This window comes from Chinchilla lanigera, unplaced genomic scaffold (assembly GCF_000276665.1).
Source record: "Chinchilla lanigera isolate Chin_1 unplaced genomic scaffold, ChiLan1.0 scaffold00051, whole genome shotgun sequence".
NCBI lineage: Eukaryota > Metazoa > Chordata > Mammalia > Rodentia > Chinchillidae > Chinchilla > Chinchilla lanigera.
Genome location: NW_004955452.1, coordinates 6,864,401 through 6,888,934, shown reverse-complemented (window position 1 = coordinate 6,888,934; position 24,534 = coordinate 6,864,401).

Here is a 24,534-nt window from a genome sequence, read left to right as displayed (position 1 = left end):
CGGCCTGCCAGGGAGACGTGTGTCCCTGGGAGGCGGCTGTCCGGAAACCCCAGAGGCCTGGAGCCCCTCTGTGGAGAGAAAGCAGGCAGGAGCCAGGTGCCTGCAGGCCTCCCCTGCCCAGTCCCTCTTATGATCCAGAAATGTCTCTTCATCCCATCCTGCCCTCTCCTGCCCCCACTTCTCATGCCCCTCTGCAGAGGGCAATGGCCTGCCTTAGCTGCCTCAGCATCCCCGGGCCCTGGAGCAGCCCTGTCTGCCACAGAGGCGCTGCATGGAAAGGATTTAACATGGTCCCTGGCACACAGCAAGCACTAGGTAAAGGTCAGCTCCCATCATGATTAAGGACTTGCATAAAACAAAGATGAGGCGCCCTCCTTTAATCCCACCACTCAGGAGGCTGATGCAGGAGGATTATAAATTCCAGGGCATCTTGAGTGACATAGTAAATTTGAGGCCAGCCTGGAATATATAGCGAGACCCTGTCTCAGAAAACAAACAAACAAACAAAAAAACTCAACAGCAAAACCACACCACACACACACACACACACACACACACACACACACACACACGCTCCTTCCCTCCCTCCGCGCCTTAAGCAGCATCAAGGCCAGAGAAAGACGGACAGCTCTGCCCCTGGGACTCTCGATCTCAGGCCTCAGCAGTCCTTGGGCTGAAGGACACTGAAAATGACCTGTCCTTTCAGGGGAGTCTCCACCCCGCCCCAGGTCCCTCTGGGCCTGTGCAGCATAACTCTTTGCCTTCATTCCACAGGCATTTACTGGGCACTCAGTCCCATGCCAGGCTCTGTGCCAGGTGCTGAGGACACCACAGTGGAAGAGACTCGCTCCGACCGACTTGGAGCTCATGGTGCATCCAAGACCCCTCCTCCCCTGCCCCCGCCTCTCGGCCCTTCTCCTTTGCCTCCCCTCACCCTCGTCTGCCTTCACGGACCCAATCATCCCAAAGGATGAAGCAACATGGCAAAGACACACTGGAATTTTATTTTATTTTTACAGCACGGGGGACTGGACCCAGGGACTTACACATGCCAGGGTAGGGCTTTACCACTGACTCACATCCCAGCCCTTTTGATTTCATTTTGAGGCAAGGTCTCGAAAAGTTGCCTAAGCTGGCCTTGAACTTGCCATCCTCCTGCCTCAGCCTCCTGAATAGCTGGGATTACAGGTGTGCGCCACCACTCTCATGCTTCATAGGTTAGAGGTGACCGATGCAGCAGGTTGAAAGATGCCCCACAATTTTAGATTCCTCTCTGAAACCGGCCTTCAGAGAGACACAACTGAGTCTGGGCCCAGCTGCAGGGCTGGGTGGCTTCAGTCAAGGTGCTTGCTGTTTGAGAGTTCAGCTCCAGTTTTAAAGCCAGAGGGTCAGAATACCATCGCCTCTGGCTTCCTGCTCTGCACATCTGCTGGAGATGAAGTGCATGCATCTGCATCCCCTCAGCACTCTCAGATCCTGGCCCTCTGGGTGGATTTTATTTTTAGAAGCAGCCGAGAGACACCTTGTAGTGCCAACTTTGGTGACTGAAGTGGGTGGTGGTGCTGGGAGATGCCATGTTTGGTCACACATCAGTGACTAGACATTAGCAGGGGGTCCTCATGCTAGGACCAAACCTTAAGATGACTCCAGAAATAGATCCCAGGAGTTGGCAGTGCAGCTCAGCGGAAGAGGCAGTCCTTCCCCAGGGCCAAATAAAATAAAACAGACCTCGTCTCTGACTGCCATGCTGGGAGACAATGCTGAAGTCCTTTGTCTCTATCAGTTCTCTCTGAGCCGAGCGTGGTGCTGCATGCCTATAATCCCAGCACTGGGGAGGCTGAGGCAGGAGGATCGTTGTGAGTTCCAGACCAGCCTGGGCTACAAAGTGAGCTCAAGGCCAGCCTCAACTGCATAGCGAGACCCTGTCTCAAAAAGACAAAAAATAAATAAATAAAAATTCTCTCTGGACTTCAATTTTCTAGTCTGTGAAAAGGGACACAGAAGGAGTCTGCCTCTCATCTGGGCCCAGAATGTCTTTCCCAAGTGCTTGACTTCGAGGCGCCCCACTCCAAGATGGAATCTCAATATGCTGCCCTGCTGCTCTCAAACTCCTGGGCTCAAATAATCCTGTCTGAGCCTCCTCAGCACACCATTGTGCCCTGCTTAGAGATCCATTGGTCTTTAATAACAATAACCCCTTTATCAAGGAGTTTTCTTATTTTGTAGGGTCTTCAGCTCTCCTCCCATTCGAATATCGGCCCCTTTCCCTTCAAGTTCGGGCGGGGGCGGGGGTGGATTTCGTAGTGCTATGTGCCAATGTGACCACCAGGTGGCAGTGCAGCCCCAGGCTGGACGCTTCAAACCTCATTATCCTTGAGCAGTTCAACAATTACCAACACCCCTCCCTGGGGCAGGCTCCGCCAGGGTCTGGGGACACTGAAATGAATAGACCCCTCCCCTGCTCTGCGGCAGGAGCTCCTGAAGCTCACTTGAGCGATCCATCCTGAAGATCCCTGCAGGGCTGCCCCCTCCTCTCCCTTGCAGAGCTCAGTCCTACAATTCCCGGATCTCCGCACTCCTGAGTGCAGCCTGTGGGACCCTCTGCCATCAGGTTTCACTTCCAGGCCCACAGCCAGTACTTCCAGATGGAGCCACAGGAATTTAAAGGAAATGAGAGGCACAGGAGGCCTGGGCTGGGCACCAAGGGTAACGCTAGGAACAGGGCGTCCCTGAACCCAGCCTGGAAAAGGGCCTGGGCCCACAGCAGCAGCTGGAGGTTGCTGAAGCAGAGGAGGCCTGCGGCTTCCGGTGAAGAGCTGAGGAGCCACTTCCTTGAAGCAGATGGCTAGAGGAGGGCGGAAGATTAAGGATCAAGAAATGGGGTCCCAGAAATGCCCCACGAAGAGGCTCAGGGGGACGTTCTCTTTCCTTTCGCCCTGGCGTCTCCACGCAGCACACAGCTGAGACAGGCAGGGCCCTGCATGCGAAGCCGTGTGCTGTCACACCACCAAGAAGAGAGTCAGGCCGGGGTCAGGCTCCTCGGTGGACACCAGTAAACAAATGGAGCCCTGGTTCTCCAAAAAGCAAACCCAAACACCTACCCTCCAGTACCCGAGCACCAGTACCCAGCCTCAGAGCTCAGAGCCAGAAACCTAGTCCCAAGTACTTGCTTCAAATACCCCAGCCCCTAGTTCCCAGCTCCCAGTGGAGGACCTAGGACCCAGTCAGAGGCTGGCAGGTGCCCAGAGGACCTTTGCCTGAATCTTTACCCTGCTGGAGAGCGAGTTGCAAGTCATTCTCCCAGGATTAACTGGACCACTTCTTCCTCTGTAGCCAACACCAAGGGAAATGCCAGTCCAGCCATGCAAAAAACCACAAAACCCAACTGAGGTCATTTAACTGCTTTTGTTCTTTTCGAACACGCTAGTGCAGGGTGGTGCCAGCCTCCACCCACCAAATCCCGTCCAGTGGAGAACCAGATCTCCCCAGAGTCAGAAGCAAGAAGTCAGGCAGAGAGAGGCCTCCCCAAACCAAGTCCAGGCAGCAGAGCAGCAGGGGCTTGGCGTGGGGCCTGCCAGCCCTTAGCATCGATTCCTGACTCTGACCAGCTGTGTCCCTGTCTGGGCCTCTGCCTCGCCACGTGTGGCCGGCAGACAGCCCTGGCCCTCCTCTCTCAGGGGGCAGGTGTGAGAAACAGGAAGTGTTCGCAGTGGGCAGAAGGATCTCAGTCAGAAGTCACAGCAGGATGGGGAAGGTGGCAGTAGGAGTGATGCTGCAGGTGTTCGTCTTGGTGGGCTGGTGCCCCAAGGAGCAGGCACGAATTCTTGATGAGTCAGGGAGGCTCAACTGCCAGCACCAAGAGCTACCAAGAGCCCCAGGCGCGGCCTGTAAGAAGGGACACAAAGTCTTCATTCACCCTCCTCTTAGATCTCACCAGCCAAAGCCCCTTTCTCCCACTTCCGGCAGAGGCTTCTCCAAGCAGGCAGGGACCCAGGTCAGATGTTTGTCAAAGGCTTTTCCCCCTAAATTCCTTTTCTTTTTTTTTTTTTTTTGGTCTTTTTGAGACAGAGTCTCGCTATGCAATTCAGGCCAGCCCTGAGCTCACTTTATAGCCCATGCTGGTCTCGAACTTACAGTGATTTTCCTGCCTCAGCCTCATGAGTGCTGGATTTACAGGCATGCGCCACCACGCCCAGCTCCCCCTAAATTTCTAATGACAGCTCCTTTTTCACTCTTTGGTCTCCACCTAAATATCACCCCTTCAGAGAAGCCTTCCCTGACCTCTTGTTATAAAGTAACCTCCTTATTTCTTGCTACCATAATGTGTCCCAAACTTGCTGCCCCTGGAATCTTTTATTTATTTATTTATTTTTTGAAACATAGGGTCAATATGCCGTTCAGGCTGACCATGAACTGACTATGTAGCCCAGGCTTGTGTCAGGTGATCCTCTTGCTTCAGCCTCCTTGGAGTGCTGGGATTACAGGTGTGCACCATGTGCCTGGCTTCTGGAATTACCCAAGGGCTTAAAAAAAATACTGGTATCTGTGTATCTCATCCATAGAGATGTAATCATTCTTGGGTGCTGCCTGGACTTTGGAATTTGAAAAAAAAAAAAAAAAAAAAAAAAAAGCACCCTTCAAGTGATCCTAATATGCAGACAAGAGTGGGAACCACTGTTCCAGCGTATCAGCCTGCTTCAGCTTTCTGAAGAGGGACATCAAGAAATGGAAGCCTCGCTTACTCTATGAAGCAGGCCTAAGCTCCCAGCCCCAAGTCCTCAGGCTCAAGTTCCCAGCCTCAGAACCCAGCCCCAAACACCCAGATCCAAGGTTTTGCATATACCAACTTACATAACCCCTGCCACAAGCCTCTTGGGCATTTTTAGGGTCCCTATTTTACAGATAGAGACAGGTTAAATACCTTCCCTGAGGCAAACAGCTAGCCAGGGACAGAGCCAGGACTTGATCCCGGACTCTGCCTCTCCCTTGAACAGCGCCTGGCAACCGGAGGGGACTCTATAAATAATTGCCCAATGAACGAGCGACTTAATATTAACTCCCCTCGGCCTCACCCCCCATTCAATCTCTCCACCAGTCAGCTGGTAGATCGTATCTTCTAATTATTTCCTGAACCCATTCACATCTCTCCACTCCTGTGGCCCCCGCTCATCCAGCTCGCTGCCCTCAGCCCCCAGGGCACCCACAAGGTCACCCCAATAGGCCCCCCAGTGTCTGCTTTGCTCCCCCGGGGCCACTCCCGATAGTCTCCACACTAGCGCCCATCGCACTTGGAATAAAATCCTACTTCCTTACTTTGGCCTTCGACATTTTAAATAATCTCTCCCAAGCCTCCAGAGCCTTATCTCACTCCCTGCTTCCTTTTCTTTATTTACTAACCTCGTTTTCTTTCCCAGAACCCTCCAAGCGCCTGCTAACTTCAGCGCCCTCGCAAAGCTCCCTCCTCTGCCCGGAACACCTGTTGCTGCGGGAGTCGGCTCGGTGTGACTCCCCGGGGACCTGAGCGCCGGCTAAATTAGCTACCTCGTTACCGCAGCACCCTGCACCTCGCGCTCCCAGGACTGAGCACACTGTAAGAAAAGCCTGGCTGGTGTGAGCCTTCGTTACTGTCAGGCCTCCTCGCTAGACTGCAAGGTCCCTGAGGACAAGCACTGGGTTCATTGTTATTCATCGCCGGCGCCCAACACAGCGCCCGGTGCCCCAAAACTTTGGCTGTATTGATGGACAGACAGATAGATGGACAGGTGGATGTTTGGATGAGGAGTGACTGAGTGGATAAATGCATTTTAAAATTAGACACCCTTCTGGCCGGCCCGTATTTCTGAGGGCAGTTACAGCGAGCGCGGTTCACGAGAGGCTTATTCTCACCCTCGAAAGCCCGCGCCCACCAGTCGGGTCGCCTTTCCCAGGCCAGGCCACGGGGCGGGGCTTCCGGGACGGGTGACGTCAGGGATGGGCGTGTCTAGCTCCCTGATTGGCGGGAAGGGAGCAGAGGCGACCCCACCCACTGCCGCTGGGTTGGCAGCAGCTGCGGCGCGAACGGAGGAGGCGTGAGGCGTCCGTGCCGAGTGCCACCCGGCGGCACAGCCGAGCGCCAGCGCCCGCGCGTCGGTGTCGCCCGTGGGCGCGCTCAAGGAGGCCGCGAGGCAGAGAGGGGGCGCGAGGCGGTCCGCCGGGCTCACGCGGTTCTGCAGGAAGTGGGACCGCGCGGGCAGAGGGTGTGACCCGGCCTCCCCTCGCTCACCCGAGCGGGGCTATTTCAGGGACTCTGACCTCAGCGAGGAAAGTCCCAGAAGCGCAGCCGCCACACACACGCACACACACACACGCACACACGCACACACACGCTGACACGCTCTGCCTCTCCCCTTGCCCCAGACTCAGATCCAAGGGCGCCGGGGAGCAGCGTCCGTGAACCTGGCTCTCAGCCCTAACGGCGTGGCCTGAGCGAGCCGCACGTCGGGCTGCTCGGCTGTGCAAGGAAGCGGAGCCGGGCTGGCAGACGCGCTGCATAAAGCGCCCTGCGCTGGGCTCCCTGGCGGGAGGTGCTCTTGGATACTCCCCCTGCCCCCCGCCACCGCCCTGCACTTGCTCTGTGGCCGGGAGGGATTTCACTGAACCTCTGGGGAGTCGATTCCCCGGTCCTAGAATGGGAGAACTGTGCTTCTAGCCCAGAGGTCCTGGGAGAGAAGGCCTCTGGAGTTGTCGAGTGGGTCCGCGGTGAGCTGGGAGCAGTTCTTCTCCCTTTATGAACCTTCACCCTCTTTCCCCACGCGCTGCCCAGCCCCAGGGGCCTCTGGCCTTGTCACTTAACTTCTCTGAGGTTTCTTTGACAAATAAGTTTCCTCACCCTTCCTGATATGGCTCTGAGGAGATTGGGCCTAGAGGAACCAAATTCCTCAGAGGTTCCTTTGAGGTCTTGGGTCTGCAGAGATCCTATAAAGGATCCCAGGACTTTTCTCCTCCTGACGAAGTTGGTCACTCGATGGCCTAAACTCTTCTGTGGCTTCCCGTTGCCCTCAGGCCATGCAGGTCTCTGCGCTCAGCCCTCAGCCAGGCGGGCAGCTTTCAGCTCCCTTTCTTTGTTAGGAGTTTGCAGAGTGATCCGATTCCCTCTGCTGGGACTGCTCCTTCACGTCCCCGTTCCTTCACCTTCCACCTGGCTAGTCCTCATCCTCAACTGTCAGCAGAGAAGGTGACCCCTGCGATGGGCCCTGTTCAGCTCAGCGCAGTGAGTCACTGCTGGCCTCACCCAGGGCGGCCTCCTCACTTCTTGCTTCCTTCCTTCCTTCAGACCAGGCTAAACATTCAGCGCTTTGGAACTGCCTGGCTCTCTCTTGCCTCTGGGCTTTTGCCGCTGCTGTTTTCTCATACCTAAACATTCTTCCCTTCCCTACTTAACTTGCATTATTCCTTTAAATTTTATTTTATTTATTTATTTTTGTCTTTTTGAGACAGGGTCTCGCTATGCAGTTCAAGCTGACCTTGAGCTCACTTTGTAGCTCAGCTTGGCCTCAAACTCCCAGTGATCCTCCTGCCTCAGCCTCCCGAGTGCTGGGATTATAGGCGTGCGTCACCACACCCATCCTTCAAATTTTAATTTAGAGAACACTTCGATTGAGCTGAGCATGGTGGCACATGCCTGCATCCCCAACCCTGGGAAGCTAAGGCAGGATAAACAAAATCCCAGTCTGGGCAACTTAGTATCTAAGTGAGATCCTGTCTCAAAATAAAAAGAGCTGGGAATATAGCTCAGTGCAAAGGCCTTGGGTTCAATCCCCAGGAAAGAGACAGACAGAGACGGAACCACTTCTCCTGGCTGGGGAGAAGGGGTTCCGGGGTCAGCTCCTACCATAAGGAGCACATACTTCCTTGGGAGCATTTCATGTCTTTCTCCTCTATTACAATGTCAGTTACAAGAGAGTAACTTACTTGTGACTGTGTCCCCTGGATGACAGCGATGGGTACAGGTCTGGCCCACAGTCACTTCTCAGTAGGAGTTCACCGAATGAATGAGTGCGTCTCTGTGGGATGTCTGTCCATCCTCAGCTTACAGACCTGCAGAGCCAGGGAGCTCACTATTTTTGAAGCAGCCTGCTCACTTTGCTTGGTGGAAGCAAACACCAAGCTGGTGCCCAAGTGATTCCCTGGGGTGTCAAGTACCTTATCTGTTACTTGGTACAAAGCGGGGGCCAGCCCGCCTGTCCTGAGGACACCTGTAGCCCACCTGGCCCTAGTCAGGGCCCACAGGTAGCAGCACTGACCAGATGCCCCACATCCTGGATCCATTTGTAGGCCTGGGACTGGAGACACAGCACAGCCCATTTTCCCTTTGTCTAGGATCAGCATGCCAGGTTGAAGCCAAGAAGGAAGCACTGGGCTCCTATATCCTCAGTCAACTCCCATGCCAGCCTTTTAGGAGAGGAGACATTGTCCCCATTTCATAGATTTGCACACTGAGACTTTGACCCCATTTCATAGATTTCCTGGATGGATGCTACTTTCTGAAGGTCACACAGTGAGATGGTGAGAAGGGGCAAAGCCAGGCCTAATGTCAAAGCATGACTTTTCCCGTGGTCTCTCGGCTTAGCGCCTCTTTTCTTGTTCTGCAGAAGCCTTGTGAGGTTTGAAGGGTTTCATTTTCTTGTTCCCCTCAGTGGGGTTTCAATCCCGGGGGGACCCCGCAGCTGTACGTTGGCAGCGGTTAAGGACTGGCTGAACACAAGCGCACCCCTTCCTTCTGCATTTGTGCTCCCTAAAACGCAGAGGGACCCAGGCCAAACTAGGCAGAGGCGGAGGAGGAACTGTCTCTGAACCGGGGCTGAGTCACCGACCTGCTATACAACGCTGAGCGGGTCCTTTTTCCCTTGGAGACTTAGTTTATCATCTGGAGAGGGGGTGAATTATCCTGCCATAAGGCCTCCGTGTCCCAGGGCTCGGGGACAGTGCCCTTCTTTCTGCTGGCCCCTTACCCCGGAACTGTCACCTTGAAGCACAGAGGACTTTGGAGGGGAGGCTGTGGCGGTGAGGTACTAGCATGCCTGGTCCTTGATGCGGGTCCCAGCTCCGAGGTTGTACAGTGCTCGGGGGTCCCCAGCCCCCAGCTGCAGCCCTGTTGGCCTTGCTCAGCCTGTGCAGGGAAGTAGCTCTCTGCTTTCTGAGGCTTTGGCAGAGCTGTTCTCCAGGGCGCTGCCTCTCCTGCCCCCCTTTCTCCTCTGCCCTTCCTCCGTTCCTCCACCAGGAAGGTATACGCATCATCCCTGTCACCCTATGCCTGGCACTGGTGCCCTTGGGAAACTCACAGCCCAGTGGGAGGGAATGGACAAAGAAACCGAGGCACAGTGCACGCCGCCACCCTAAACCCTCGCCCTCCCTTCCTGCCCCTGCCCCTGCCCCGGCCCCTGCCCTGCCTGTCTCCTCTGCCCTCACCCGGCAGCAGAACCAAACTGTGATTGGAACATGTCACCCCTCTGCCAACCCCTCTGCTGGCTCCTGGTGTCCAGGGAAAAGCCAGGGTCCTCGCCATGACCTACAGGGCCCTGCACATGCTGCCTCGTTGCCGCCCCGGCTCCCCCTGCTCCTCCACTCCGGCTGCACTGCCTTGCTGTTTTCAGGGTGCCCCTGCCTCAGCCTCCGCCTTGGCCCAGCTCCTGCCAGGATGTCTCCCGAGGCCTCCTCCTTCGCTCAGGTGTCTGCCCTCACGCAGGGTCTTCCCTGGCCGCTCACCGGGTACTTCTCCTGAACTGCCTCTGCCCCTGTGTCTGCGTTGTTACTGTTTTTTCTTAGCACTATCAATTGACACGTAATTATTTATTTTCTGTTTCCCTACAGGAGCGTAAGTCCCGCGAGATCCCCCGAGGTTTCCCAAAACTCAGGACAAAGAGAAAGAAGAAGAATAGGAAAATTCTAGAAAAGGGGAGAGGGAATGAACGGAAAGGGAATGAGAAGGAAGGAGGGAAGGAGAGAGCGACACTAACCTTACTACTACTGCTAGGTAACAGGGGCTAAGCCATCGGGCTGGAGGTGCAGCTCGGTGGCAGAGCGCTTTGCCCAGCTCGTGTGAGCCCCTGGGACTGATCCCCAGTACTGCAGTGCATACACGCACGCATGCATGCACGCACACACAAAAATCTCAATTAAAACAATTTGGATTGGGTTCAGGAAGAAACAAACAGACCAACAGACTAATAGAGGAAGTCCAAGGGGCTGGGAATTTAGCTCAGCGGCACAGCACCTGCCTGGCAAGCGCAAGGTTGTGAGTTCGATTCCCGGTACCTGGGAAAAAAAAAAAAAGGAAATGATAAAAGAGGAAGTCCAAAAATAGACCTGAATGCATGCGGGGATTTTAATAGTTGATACAGGTGGCATCTCAAAGTAGACAGCCGACTCTTTAATGCATGGTGTTGGGACAGCGAGGTGGCCCACTGGGAAAAAATAGGCCTGTGCTCAAACAGAGCACCAGGAGGAGCGCCAAGGGGATCAGAGATTTAAGTGCTAGAAAACTCAAAGCTAGGCGTGGTGGCAAACGCCTGTAATCCCAGCCCTCGGGAGGCTGAAGGAGGGGGATCGTTGTGAGTTCGAGACCAGCCTGAACTGCATAGCGAGACCCCCTATAAAAAAGTGTTGGAAAACTCAAAAGCACTAGAGGAAAACAGGGGAGAATTTATAATCTCATAGTGGGAAAAGTCTAACCGTGACTCAAAAATCAAAAGGCCATAAAAAAAGATTGATAAAGTCAACTACATAAAAATCAAAGACTCCTGCATGGGAAAACGCTATAGATTGAGTCACTGGAGAAACCGTCAATCTGAGGAAATATTTGCAACTGAGATCACAAAGGGCCATTTCTCTAATTTATAAAGAATTCCTGGAAATTAATTAAAAGGACCCACAACCTAGCAGAACCATGGGCAGAAACTATGAACTGAGAATTCCCAGAGAACCAGCCTAAATGGCTTCAAACATAGGAGAAGAGGCTGACGCCCACTCAAAAGAAACCCAAAGCACAACAGCTCCAGAGGGGTCCTCTTTCTTTACCAGTCTTGTTAAAAAATCTGTTCAATAGCGTACCTTTTTATTGGGGGTACTGGAGGTTGAGTCCAGGGCCTCATACATGGTAGGCAACCAACCTACCACTGAACTACATCCCTATCCCTCTTTATTTTTAATTTTATTTTGAATCAGGTATGGTGGTGCACACCTGTAATCGCAGCACTTGGGAGGCTGAAGCAGGAGGATCACTGCAAGACCAGCCTGGGCTACACAGTGAGGTCTTGTTCCAAAACAAAGAAAGAAAAATTGAGTCTCTCTGAGTAGCCCAGGCTAGGCTCTAATGTTCGATTCTTCTGTCTCAGCCTCCTGCATAATTGAGGTTATAGGCATGTACCTCCACCCCCAGCTGACACATATTTTTGTGAGCATCTGTGTAAGGAAATAGCAGTGTTTTCACAGTTGTTCTCAAAGACTGCTCTCACACCTACAAATATAAATTAGTAAAGCTTTCTAAAAGGGCATTTTGGCAAAAATCTATCAAAATTACAAATGCATACAGAGGTCTTACTTCTGAGAATTTATCCTTCAGATAGCCTTGTATGAGTATGAAATGATGTATGTATAAATTTATTTTCTGCAGCATTGTTTGCAGTAGAAAAGATGAAATGGTCCCTTAGTAAAGGAGTTAGACTAGGTACAGCATATGCCAGCCACATAATGGAATACTATGCAGCAAAGAAAAAAATAAGTGAAATCTATGTTTCCCAACAGGGAAAGTTCTGTAAGGAATAATTTTAAAAAGCAAGGCAAGGGGCTGGGGATTTAGTTCAGCGGTACAACACCCACCTGGTAAGCGCAAGGTCGTGAGTTCTACTCCTGGTACTGGAAAAAATAAATAAATAAATAAAAATAAAAATAAAAAGCCAGGCACAACTGAGTGAGGCACACACCTGTAATCTCAACATTCTGGGACACTGAGGCAGGTGGATAGCAAGTTTGAGCCTAACCTGGGCAATTTAGCAACTTAGCCAGACCTTGTCTCAAAATTAAAAACAAAAACAAAAACAAAAACAAAAAACAGAAAAGGAGCTGGGGAGGCACTCAGTGCAAAGGCCCTGGGTTCAATCCCCAGTACCACAATACCCCTCCCCCCACACACATAGCAAGGCACAGAGTGGGAGTGTAACCAGTGATTAAGAAGCACAGACTCAGAAACAGTTTATTTTTTTCAGAAGCAGTTCAAACGCAAGTCCTGCTGCCATGCTGGGCTGGAGCATATCCCACCAAAGTTGAGACTTATCTGAAGTCTGTGAATACCACCTACTCGGAAATAGGGTCTTTTTACAAATGTTGCAGAGTTAAAATGTGGCCATACCTGATTAGAGTGGCCACTAAGTCCAAAATAATGTGTGTCCTTATACCAACTGCACACCCATAATCCCAGTACTCAGGAGGCTGAGACAGGAGTATCGTTGTGAATTCAAGGTCAGCCTGGGATATACAAGCAAGTTCAAGGTCAGCCTATACTACATAGTGAGACTTTGCCCCAAAAACAAAAACAAAAAGACCAGGGAGACAATTTGGGCACACAGACAAACATGCATAGTCGGGATGTCCTGCAGGGACAGAGGCAGAGACTGGAGGGAAGTAGCCACCAAGCAGCACCAGGGACGCCCACAGTCACCTGAAAGGTGAGAGAGCACGGAATGGTTCTCCCTGTAGCCTCCAAGAGGATGAACCCTACCATCACCTTGATTTTGTACTTTAACTTTCACAATGATGAATCAATTTCTGTTTACTAAGCTTACCTAGTTTGTGTTATAGCAGCCCTAGGATATTAATAAGCTATTTAGAAATTTTTTTTTTTTTGTCTTTTTGAGACAGGGTCTCATTATGCAGTTCAGGCTGGCCTTGAGCTCACTTTGTAGCCCAGGCTGGTCTTGAACTCAAAAGGATCCTCCTGCCTCAGCCTCCCCAGTGCTGGGATTACAGGCGTGCACCACCATGCCTGGCTTTACTTAGAAATTTTGGACAAATTATTTAATTCTTCTGTGTCTTAGTTTCCTCATCTGTAAAATAGATACAATAGTACTTACTTCATAGGATGGGGTTATAGAGTTAATCTTTTAAAAATTTAAAACATTATTCGGGAGGCTGAGGCAGGAGAATTGTTGTGAGTTTGAGGCCAGCCTGAACTACACAGTGAGAACCTATTTTTAAAAAAATCTGGGAAAAAGAAAGTCTGAAGCTAGGTGTGGTGCCACATGCCTATAGACCCAGCACTCTTGGAGGCTGAGACAGGAGCTTGGCAAATTTGAATCCCACCTGGGCAACTTAGCAACTTAGTGAGACCATGTCTTAAAATAAAAAACAAAGAAAGACTTGAGATGTAGCTCAGTTCAAAGGCCCTGGGTTCAACCCCTAGTACAGTCTGTCTGTCTGTCTATCTATCTCTCTATCTATCTATCTACCTATTCAGCTGACACACAGAAATTGCTATGTAGCTATTAAATGCACTTACATACATAATTTACATTTGCGTAGAGAAATCCTCAAAAGACAGAGAAGAAACTGGTAAATGTGGGTGGCTAGGGAGGGAACGAGGAGATGGGAGGAAGAATTGTCCTTTTCTAGACTTTTTGTATTTTTTTCTTTCATGAACCATATGAATATACTACCTACTTGAAAACTGAATTAAAAATTATTTTAAACATAAATCATATTATTCTCCTACTCAGAAACTCTCCAGTGGTTTTCCATCTTATTTATTTATTTATTTTGGGTTTCTTTGAGACAGTGTCTCACTATGAAGTTTAGGTCGGCCTTGAACTCCTTCATGCAGCCCAGGCTGGCCTCGAACTCACTCATAGTGGTGTAAACCTATAATCCCTGCACTCTGGCAGACTGAGGCAGGAGGATTGAAAGTTAAAGTCTAGTCTGGGCATCTGGCAATTTAGCAAGATTCTGTCTCAAAACAATTAAAAAATTTTAAAAAAATTTTAAAAGACTGATTGTTGCCAGGCATGGTGGCTCACGCTTATAATCCCAGCACTCGGGAGGCTGAGGCAGGAGGATCATTGCAAGTTCTAGACCAGCCTGGGCTACAAAGTGAACTTAAGGCCAGCCTGAACTGTATAGAGAGACCTTGTCTCAAAAAGACCAAAAAAAAAAAAAAAAAAAAAAAAGCCAGATTGCAACACTTTCTAGCCCCTTCCCTGCTTTACATTTCTTCAAAGCAAGTATCACCCTGACAGTACATATCATCGATTGTCCAGTCCTATGGCTACATTCCGAGAGGGAGAGAGCCAGTCACCAGTCATGGTGACGCATGTCCACAATCCCAGTACTGTGGGAGCCCGAGGCAGAATGACAGTAGGTTCAAGATCAGCCTGGGCAAGTTAGCAATTTAGCAAGAACCTGTGTCAAAATATAAAAAGCTAGGAATGGAGCTCAGGGTGATGGCCCTGGGTTCCTCTCCAGGACTGCGGGAAGAAAAGTGGGGCAGGGCTGCATCTGTCCTGCTCACAGCTATCTCATCCGCCCCATAAACTCGGGTCTATGAGCGGATGAGCTGAGGCGCCGTCCCCGGAGTGCTGCACACGCTGTGTGGCCTGCAATAGAGGTCTATCAGTGTGGCTTCCCTGGACACTGTCACGCTGTCCTCACCCACCTCCTCCGGGCCACCCTCCCTTCTCCTCCTGGCTCTCCTCTCTGCTTCCAGGTGCCCGTTGATCTGAGGGTGTGACTTGTCTCCTTCATTACACAATGGCTGTCCTGTGCAGGAGCCATGGGAACTGGGCTCCACCTCACTCTGCTTCCTCCCCTCGAAGAGCTCAGCCTATGGAGCCATTTACAGGGGGCATTGCGTCATTTCCTGACTGGGAAGGAATTCCCCCTCTGGCTAGTTCCTCCTCTCTGTCTGTAAGTCCCTCTTGCAGTCTAACTGGAATCATTCTTGCTGCAATGAAGAATGAGTTTCCTCTTCGTTCCCCAGGGCCCCAGAGAGTAGCTGGACTATGTTTTCCCTGTAATCTCTGGCTGGTTGTCAGCGGCTGGGGAGGGGACCCTCGCTGCGGAGTCTCTGCTCTGCGTGCTCAGGCAGAGCCACACTGGCCAGGTGTGGGCAGGAAAGCTTCTTATGTGGCCTGGGACTCTCAGTGGGCCTCTCACGGCTGCCAGCTCCCCAGGTAGTGGTCCATGGGGCAGCTGGAATGCAGGACACGATGTGGCGGGCAAGGTCGTAGGAGGTGATGAACCTGGGCAAGTGGAGAGGCTGACACTTGCAGCCTCGACTGTCCGCCTCCCCGCTGCCCCGGCCTTACTTCATCTATCCGTTCCTGAGGCTGGTGCAAGCCACACAGAAGCACCCGCCATGGCATCATTGGCACCCAGTGCTTACCGCCCTGGAGTCTCCCTTCCCGGCTGGAACATAGGGATGACAGCGCCACACTTCTGAGGTCACTGTGGAGATTAAATGAGCTAATGTATCTGAGCCCTTAACATACACTGGGTCATGGTAAATATTCAATACCTACGTTGGTTTTCAGTTCAATCAACAAACCCTGAGAGATGCCTTTACATAATGAAGTCCAAGCTACAGCATATTGGAGGACAGTGTGGGGGTGAGGCTGGCTGCTGTCCTGCTGGGTGACCATAGCGAAGGCACCGCCTTGGTCCTGCCAGGGCGAAGGCAGGAGCTGGAACGGGGACCGATGTTGAGAAAAGGAGGGCCAGGACGCAGGACTGCTTTCCTACATTGCCCCCGCTCGGTCCTCCCGCCCCGAAGAGTGGGGAGCAGCGTGGCGGGTGGCAGGGAGGTTGCGCTCGGAGCTGCTGTGCCCCTGCACAGAACCTGGGGTGTGGGCCGAGACGGAAGTTCTTCCTGAGCTGCCCCAGGCCCTCCACGCTTCGCGGCTCCTCCAGGGCCGGCACCGTATGGCTCCAAGAAGCCGTGGGTCAGGTCCTTGCTGTGTCCCGCGAAGCGAGCCACAGGGTCCCCCAGGGTCTGGTGCTGCACCGCCCTGAGTACTTTCGTGCAAAGCACATCCCGGGGTGGGGCGCAAGAACACCCTGGAATATCGCAGCTGCTCCCGCCCCGAGCCAGAAAGGGCAACCTCAGCCCTGCTGGTCCTGGAGTCGCTGCCTCCCTGGACCTGCTTCCCCAGCCTTAAAGTAGCCACGAGGAGCTCGACCCTACAGGAGAGTCTCACAAAGAACCTGTCCTGTTCTCAGCGTGTGGTCCAAATAATGGTGCCCTCGCTTCCTTGCCCTGGTGAAGCCATGAATGGGGCAGCTTGGTCTCACCTTCTAGCTGGAGGACCCTGAAGGCAGAGCGTTACCTCTTTCCTTAAATTGGTGGAACAGCTATCACACACACGAACACACACACATACATGGTAGCTCCAAATGTGGGTCTGATCTAACAGCAACTCTGCACTTCTCAGGCACTTCACGCACATCATCTCTGCTCATAACACGGAGTGTTATTAAAATACCCATCTTACAGATGAAGAGGAGACTGAGGCTTAGAGAGTTTTTGCAGTTTGTTCAAGGTCACCCTGACCCTTGATGGAGCAGTGAAGATTTGTCCAGAGGCTCATTTCCTGATGAAGAAGGACCAATGTTAGTTTGTTCAGATAGAGTCTAGGCCAAACCCCAGCTTTTTCATTCATTTGTTGCTGTGTGACCTTTAGCAAGTCTCTGGTGTTCTCTGGCCTCAGTTTCCCCATATCAGTAAAACAGGAAGAGTGTCTCTCACAGGGAGAGAATGTGTGTACGTAGTGTCTAGGATAGAGGCTGGCACACAGTAGATGCTCAGGAGGAATGTTCTGTCCTCCGTTCCTTCTGTCCCTCTTCTGTAGGACTCCAGGCCTGGACATATGCCGAGCCAAGCTGACCTGGCCTCTAGGGGGACAATCTTGTGTTTCCTCCTCCCGTTCTGATCGGGCGTAGTGGACTGTTGAGAGCCCCACACACACACCAGGGTCTCTTGACTCCCAGGGGGCCCTGCTCTGCTGGAGGGTGGGGGACGGTGGTGTCCAGGCTGATGGAGACACAGCCCAGTCAGAGCGAGGAGACGCTGGCCCCACACTCGACATCAGCTGGCAAACCACAGCGTTGTGCCACTCATTGCGCAGCCTGTGTGGACACCGGGGTGGGTCCTCCGGAGGGAGCTGTCTGGGCCCTGTCCTAGTCCAGTGAGCCCCTGGGGCCCCGCACCCAGGGAAGGGGAGCAGGAGGTAGTGTAGCCAGCACCAGAGAAGCTGGCACCGAGCAATTGGCCCTTGTCGAAAGGGGAGCCCGTAGGTACTGAAGCTGCAAGCGGTGTGATGGGCAGCAACTGTCCCCAGCGGGCCTGACGCCACTCAGGGCTGGCGCACACCTCTTCCGATTGCCACCCACTGTATCCCTGAGCCCTCCGGGGCCCGAGGCCTCAGATCTCAGAAGCGGCAGGAGGCCCCGGGGAGCAGCAAGTCAAGGCAGGCTCCTTACTCCCGCACTCAGGAACTAAGCAAGTCCCCATCCAAGCAGGACGGGCTGCCCAGGGCCTGCAGGGAGACCCAGTAATGCTCCCTGCTGAACTGGGAGTCCCACCCTCAGGAGAGGGCTGCTGGGGACGGGAAGGGAGTCCTACCCAGAGGCACAGGGACAGCCAAATGGACCCGAGGCTTACCTGCAAACCCCAGTGCTCAGGGACAATGCTGTGCATCGTGATTGGCTGTTCCTTGGAGCCACTGACTTGGAAGCAACAGCAGACACTGGTCCCAAAGGCCATGGTCCCTGGTGTCACCTTGTACTCCACACTGAAGGACTATTACTGCTGAACTGGAGGTGTGGCTGCCCCCAGGTAAAGGTTTGGTGTGGGAATTGTGCTGAGAATCCCTCCCCTGCCCATCCTTTGCCCACACATGAGGTCAGTCCATGCCGATGCCCCGTGCTAGGATGAAAGTCTGCCTTCCTCAGCCGCCACCATGACCCGAGTTCTGCTGTCTGCAGCCCCCGAGACGAGTGACATCCAGGCACTAGCAGGCACTGAGCAGGGTTTCACTTGTGGGCAATTTGCTATTTATCCTTCAGAATCCTCGTAGATACTCCCTCCTCTGGGAAGGCGTTCCCCTCAGTGCAGTAAAATTTATTCTTTCCTTCTTTCATGTTTTCAACTGGAATCATCAAGCACCCTGGCAGATGTCAGACTCTTGTAAGATGCTGGTGAGATGATAAGTTTTGGTTTTTGTTTTGTTCTATTTGTAGCACTGGGGATTGAACCTATGGGATTTCACATTGAGCTACATCCTCCTTTCTTCCTTCCTTTCCTTTTTTTTTTTTTTTTTTTTAATTTTGAGACAGGGTCTTGCTAAGTCACTAAATTGCATAGGCTAGGCTTGAACTTGTGATCCTTCTGCCTCAGTCTCCCAGACTGCTGAGATTACAGGCACGGATCCATGCCCAGCAAGGCTACATAAGTTTAAGTTCTTGTCTTAGTGGAACTTAAAGTCTAGAAAACCACATCAACAGAGGCTGGAACGTAGCTCAGTGGAGTGTGCACCCCGGATGCAACACCCAGTATTAAAACAAAAAGATAAAAACACATCAACTAATACACACAGTGACAGCTGGGTATTTTTCCCAAAAGAAATCTAACAAAGTACACACATTACATTTGGTGGTGATGTCTCTTTGAAGTCTTTTCTTTTCTCAGACAGGGTCTCACTACGCAGTTCAGGCTGACCTTGAACTCACTATTTAGCCCAAAGCTGGCCTTCAACTCATGGCAATCCTCCTGCCTCAGCCTCCCGATTGCAGAGATTACAGGCTTGTGCCACCACACCTAGCCCTGAAGTTTCTTATATAAAATAGCCACCCCACACCTGGCTTTTATTTTATTTTTTGTGACAACAACTTTTTCAACTAACCAGACCAAGTCAGGTGTGGTAGCATATGCTTGCAATCTTAGCCCTTAACAGGATGAGGCAGGAGGACTGTCATGAGTTTGAGGCTTGCCTGAGCAACATGGCGAATTCAAGGGCATCCTGAACTACATAGCAAAACCCTGTCTCAAAAAAAATCAAGTGATCAGGCCAGTCGTTTTAGAGAAATATTCTGATGGGTCCCTCACAGTGTTATTTACCTTATTCCCTAAAATCTGGTGCTTTGTAACTAGGAGTTAGGACTACAGCAGGGCTTGGCAAACTTTGTAAAGGAGGAGAAAGGAAATATTTTTGGCTTTGCAGGCTGTACGGTCCCAGTTGTAGCTACTCGGCTATGTCATGCCAACACGCAGGCAGCAGGCGCTGTACAGAGCTGGGCTGTGTTCCAACGCAACTTTGTTTATGGACACTGAAATTTGGATTTAACATAATTTTCTTATATCATGAAATATTATTCTTCCTTTGATTAAAAAAAAAAAAACTGTTTTAAATGTGAAAACTGGGGCTGGGCTGTAGCTCAGTGGTAGAGTGCATGCTTAGTGTGCATAAGCCCCTACATCTGATCCCCAGCACCAAAACAAAAAGACTCCAAAAAAGTAAAAAACCCTTTTTAGCTCATAGAAAGGCATCACTGGCTCAGGGTTTGCTGAGCCCTTGATTGGGCTTAGGTCACGCACGTGTGAAGGGGAAGGCTTCTTCCAGGGGATGGCGTCTGCTCGGCAGCCGTGTCACAAGGAGGCACAGACCACGGGGCTGGGAGACGCAGGGCTACGGGTGCCCCTGTGCTCTGCCCAGGGAGAAGCAGAGAGGCACGATGTGACCCCGAGTCGCCTGCCAGGGCCCATGCTGCGTGAACGGGCTGTTTCTCCCTATCTTTCACTTAGTGGTTTTAGTACCAGCTGTGAACTAAATGTTGTTTTCTGTGGTTTTTCTTTCAATCAGACTTTATTGGTGCATTTTAGATATACATAATGATCACATTCATCATAGAGAATTTGTACCTGTACATCATATAACTTGACTCTTTTCTCCCATCCCCCTACCCTCCCTTCAAGCCCTCCTACCTTCCCCATTTACAAAAGCTTTGTTTCCATTTCTTCCTTCTTTTCTCTCTCTTTTTTTTTTTTTTTTGTCTTTTTGAGACAGGGTCTTGCTATGCAGTGTGGACTGGCCTTGACCTCACTTTGTAGCCCAGGTTGGTCTCTAAGTTGCAACGATCCTCCTGCCTCAGCCTCCCAAGTGCTGAGATTACAGGTCTGTGCCACCATGCCTGGCTCTTTTCTCATTTTTCAAATTTCTGCCTTCTTTCCCTTCCCCCTCTCCCTGCCTTGTTCCCCTCCCCACTCAAACATTTTCTTCCCAGTTCACAATAGCTATTACACATTTTGGTCGTTATTTACACTTTTGGTTTCTCACATCAGAGAAACAATGTGGTATTTACACGTGTGTCCGATTTATTTGTGAACTAAATTTTGTCATTCCGAATCCATATTTTCAAGCCCTAACCCCCAGTGTGACTATATTAGGAGACAAGCCCTTTCCAGAAGTAACTCAGGTTAAATAAAGGCGTAAGAGTCAAGCCTTGAGCTGCTGAGATTAGGGTACCTATAAGAAGAGACACCAGGAGCCAGGCATGGTGGTGCACGCCTGTAATCTCAGCACTAGGGAGGGAGGCTGAGGCAGGAGGATTGTCATAAGTTTGAGGACAGCCTGGGCTACACAGTGACTTTAAGGCCAGTGTGGACTGTATAGTGAGACCCTGTCTCAATCCCCCCTCCCCAAAAAATGACACCAGAGCGCTTGCTCACTCTCTGCCACATGAGGACAGAGGGCAAAGATGGCCATTTGGAAGCCAGAAAGAGAATCCTCACCAGAAAGCAACCCTGCCAGGCCTTGATCTGGGACTTTCAAATCCAAGCCCGTAAGAAAATACATTTGTGTTGTCTCTGGTACTGTCACAGCCACCCAAGATGACTAAGATGGCATCATTGCATTGTCACTGAAAACTTGAAATGAGTGATTTTTTGGGGGGTGGCGGTGGTGGCAGTGCTAGAGATCAAACCCAAGAACTCACCCTTGCTGGGCGAGCGCTCTACCATCATCCCACACTCCCAACCCTAAATCATTGGGGGATTGGGATTACAAAATGGAGTTTTTCTAGTTCTTACATTCCTTTTATTTTTTTTATTTTTTTATTTTTTTATTTGTTTGGTCTTTTTGAGACAAGATCTCTCTATGCAGTTCAGGCTGGACTTGAGCTCACTTTGTAGCCCAGGCTGGTCTCGAACTCACAGTGATCCTCCTGCCTCAGCCTCCCAAGTGCTGGGATTACAGGTGTGTGCCACCACGCCCAGCTACATTTATGTTATCAGGTGGATCTCTCTTTCTTTCTTTCTTTCTTTCTTTCTTTCTTTCTTTCTTTCTTTCTTTCACAGCAGGTTATGTATTTTTTTCATAGTTCTGGAGACGGGGAATCCCAGGTCAAGGCCTGACGAGGCAGATCTCACTATTTACCCTCTTCTCTCAGCCTGGAGGCCTCCCCACTCCCGCTGTGTGCGCCCACCCAGCCCAAGGTCCTCTCCAAGGAAGCGCTTCCCTTCATCACCTGGGAACGGACTACAGTGCTGCGTAAAAAAGCAGCACAGATGCTTAATTCCCTAGGAGAAGGTTTTTGACTTTGTCTTTGGAAGTGAGATTCTAGAATGCGTTTTCCTGATAAGAGGATCAGACTGTAAGAGGGAGAGACGGCGGGCACAGGGAAGGGGCCAGCGGAAGGCGTGAAGTTCTAGAAGATGCGAGGCCCGGTGGGGAAGGAGGAGAAGGGGTGGGGAGTTGAAGGGCGGCGGTAAGGCTGTGCACTGGCCACCTGGGCCAGGATACAGCGCCAGTTTACAGAGAAACCCAGCAGAGGCCGGCCGGCCTGGTTACTATTCTGCAGGGGCTGGGAGCTGTGGCCCTGTGTGCACTGCAGGCAGCTTTCCCGTCCTCCCCTGTGGAAGGCGGGTGCTTGGATTCCTGCTTTCCCGGCAAGCACACTGGAGGACAGCGGGGCAGGGCAGTGTAGGGGCTTTGCAAAGAGAGACTATGGGGACTGACAAGAGAATCCAGACTGGTTGAAAGCAGAAGGAGCGGGCTGACCAGATGGGAACTGGGCTTGCTTTGGGGTTTGTTGATTTGTTTTGAGACAGGGTCTCACTAAGTAATTGAGGCTGGCCTTGAATTCACTATGTAGCCCAGGCTAGCCCCGAATTTGCAGCAATCCTCCTGCTGCAGTGCTGGGATTACAGGAGTGTGCACCATGCCTGGCTTTGCTTTTGTTTTTGGCATTAGTTTTTGGCATTGTTTGAAAGGAACATGTGAGCACAGGTTCTGTAAGGAAAGAAGACGGGTCAGAGAGTGGGCACTTCCAACAGGCCGCTCCTGTTGCCTCTTTGCCCTGTGCTTAATCCTGTGCCACATAAGGCCAAGGACTGGACGTGCCTCCCAGCTGAGCACCAGCTGTCACTGAGGTTTGGTCAGATGCATGCGTGAATTAATGAATGAGAGCGAACACTTGGCTGAGTGTGGTGGTGCACACCTGTGATCCCAGCTACTCGGGAGGATCATAAATGTAAGGCCATCCTGGACAACTTAAGAAGACACTGTCTTTAATTTTAAAAGGACTGAAGATGTATCCCAGGACTAACATATGTGAAGGCCTGGGTTTGATCCCCCAGTATAATAATAATAAAAAAAATAACCACTTATATGACATTTACTGTGGCAAGCACTATCCTAAGAGTTCACTGATTTCTCCTAAGACTTCTGTGAGATGCAGTCTACTATTATTCCCATTTTACAGATGAGGACATGGAGGCACAGAGAAGTGAAGAAAGGTCATGGAGCCGGGAAGACACAGATTTGTTCTACAAACCATGCAGTCTGGGCCCCAGATCTGTGTCCCTAACCATGGTGATTCTGAATGGGTGAATGACAACTTAGAATCCACCTGTCCCTGTCCTCAGTGTGACTCCTGAGATCGGAGCCCTGATCTCATCAAGACAGTGAACAATAAACACATAATTACAGATTGTGGAGGCCGTGAAGGAGAAAAATTGAGTGCCGAGGGCATGGATGAGGGGCCGCCTTTAATGAGGTGCTCCAGGAGGTTTCTCTAGAGTGGGGGTGCTTCCAGGGAAGGAGGGAAAGAAGGGTCACCTTGTGACCACAAGGAGAAGAGGGGGCAGCACACAAGAAGGCCTGGAGGCAAAACCTCTGTGTATTCCAGGAACTGACAAGGGGTTCGCATGTAGCTAAAGAGGAAGATGGTCCAATGGGGACTAGAGGTGGCAGAGGCCAGACACACAGGACCTGGGAGACCATGAAAAGGCCTTTGGATTTTACTGTTCTTGTTTTTTTTGGTTTTTTTTGGTTTCTGGTACCAGAAATCGAACTCACGACCTTGCGCTTCCCAGGCAGGCGCTGTGCCGCTGAGCTAAATCCCCAGCCCCTGTTCTTTATAATATTATACTATATTAATTTTTCAAGTGAAATGAAAAGCAAGCCCTTGGGAGGATACAAGCCAGGGAATAATATGACCTAGCATGTGTTTTAAGAAGTAGGCACACACGTCTATAATCCCAGCACCCTAGGAGGCTGGAGCAGGAAGATAGCAAATTCAAGCTTAGCCTGGGCAACTAGCAACTTAGTGAGACCCTGTCTCAAAGTGAGAAGGACTAGGGATGCAGCTCAGGGCCAAGGCCCTGGGTTCGATCCCCAGTACTGCTGGGGGAAGGAAAGGCAATTTTGTTCTTATATTCATTTGATTATTTGGTCACTGATTCTTAAATTCTCCACTTCTTCTTACGTTCAATAATTTATATTTTCATTGAGCTTTTATTTATTCATGTGTTGTCTTCGTGACTTTCCTTGTCACAGGGACAAAGTACCCGACATTCACAAATTATAGGAGAAGAGGTTAATTTTGACTCACATTTCAGTCCATGGTTTGCTGGTTCCATAGCAGGGGAAAGGTGCATAGTGGAGGAAAAGCGGCTCCTTTCATGAGCGCCAGGAAGCAGGAGGAGGAGGGAGCGGGGGGAGGGAGGCAGATGTATGCTTCCAGGTCTCACTCAGGTGTTCTGCTTCCTCCCACCACGCCCCACCTGCTACCAGCTCGGTCCAGGACCTCCTCCGCAATCCAATCACGTTCCACAAGCCCCAAGCACACACCGAGGACACATTCCAGTTAATTCCCTTTTCCTTGCCTCCTGGTCCATACTTTATTTTTTAGACACTGTCTCTCTAAATTGCTAAATTGCCTAGGTTGGGTTTGCACTTACGATTATCCTGTTTCAGCCTCCCAGAGTGCTGGGATAAGAAGCATGTGCTAGGGGCTAGGGATTTAGCTCAGTGGCACAGCGCCTGCCTGGCAAGCGCAACATTGCAAGTTTGATTCCCGGTACCGGAAAAACAAAACAAAACAAAACAAAAAAACAAAAAAAGAAGCATGTGCCACCACACCGGCTGATTCACTCATTTCTATGCCTGGTATTCTGTGCCAGGCCCTGCGTGGGCACTGGAGGGATGGACAAAAGCCAGAAGCAGACCTTGCTCT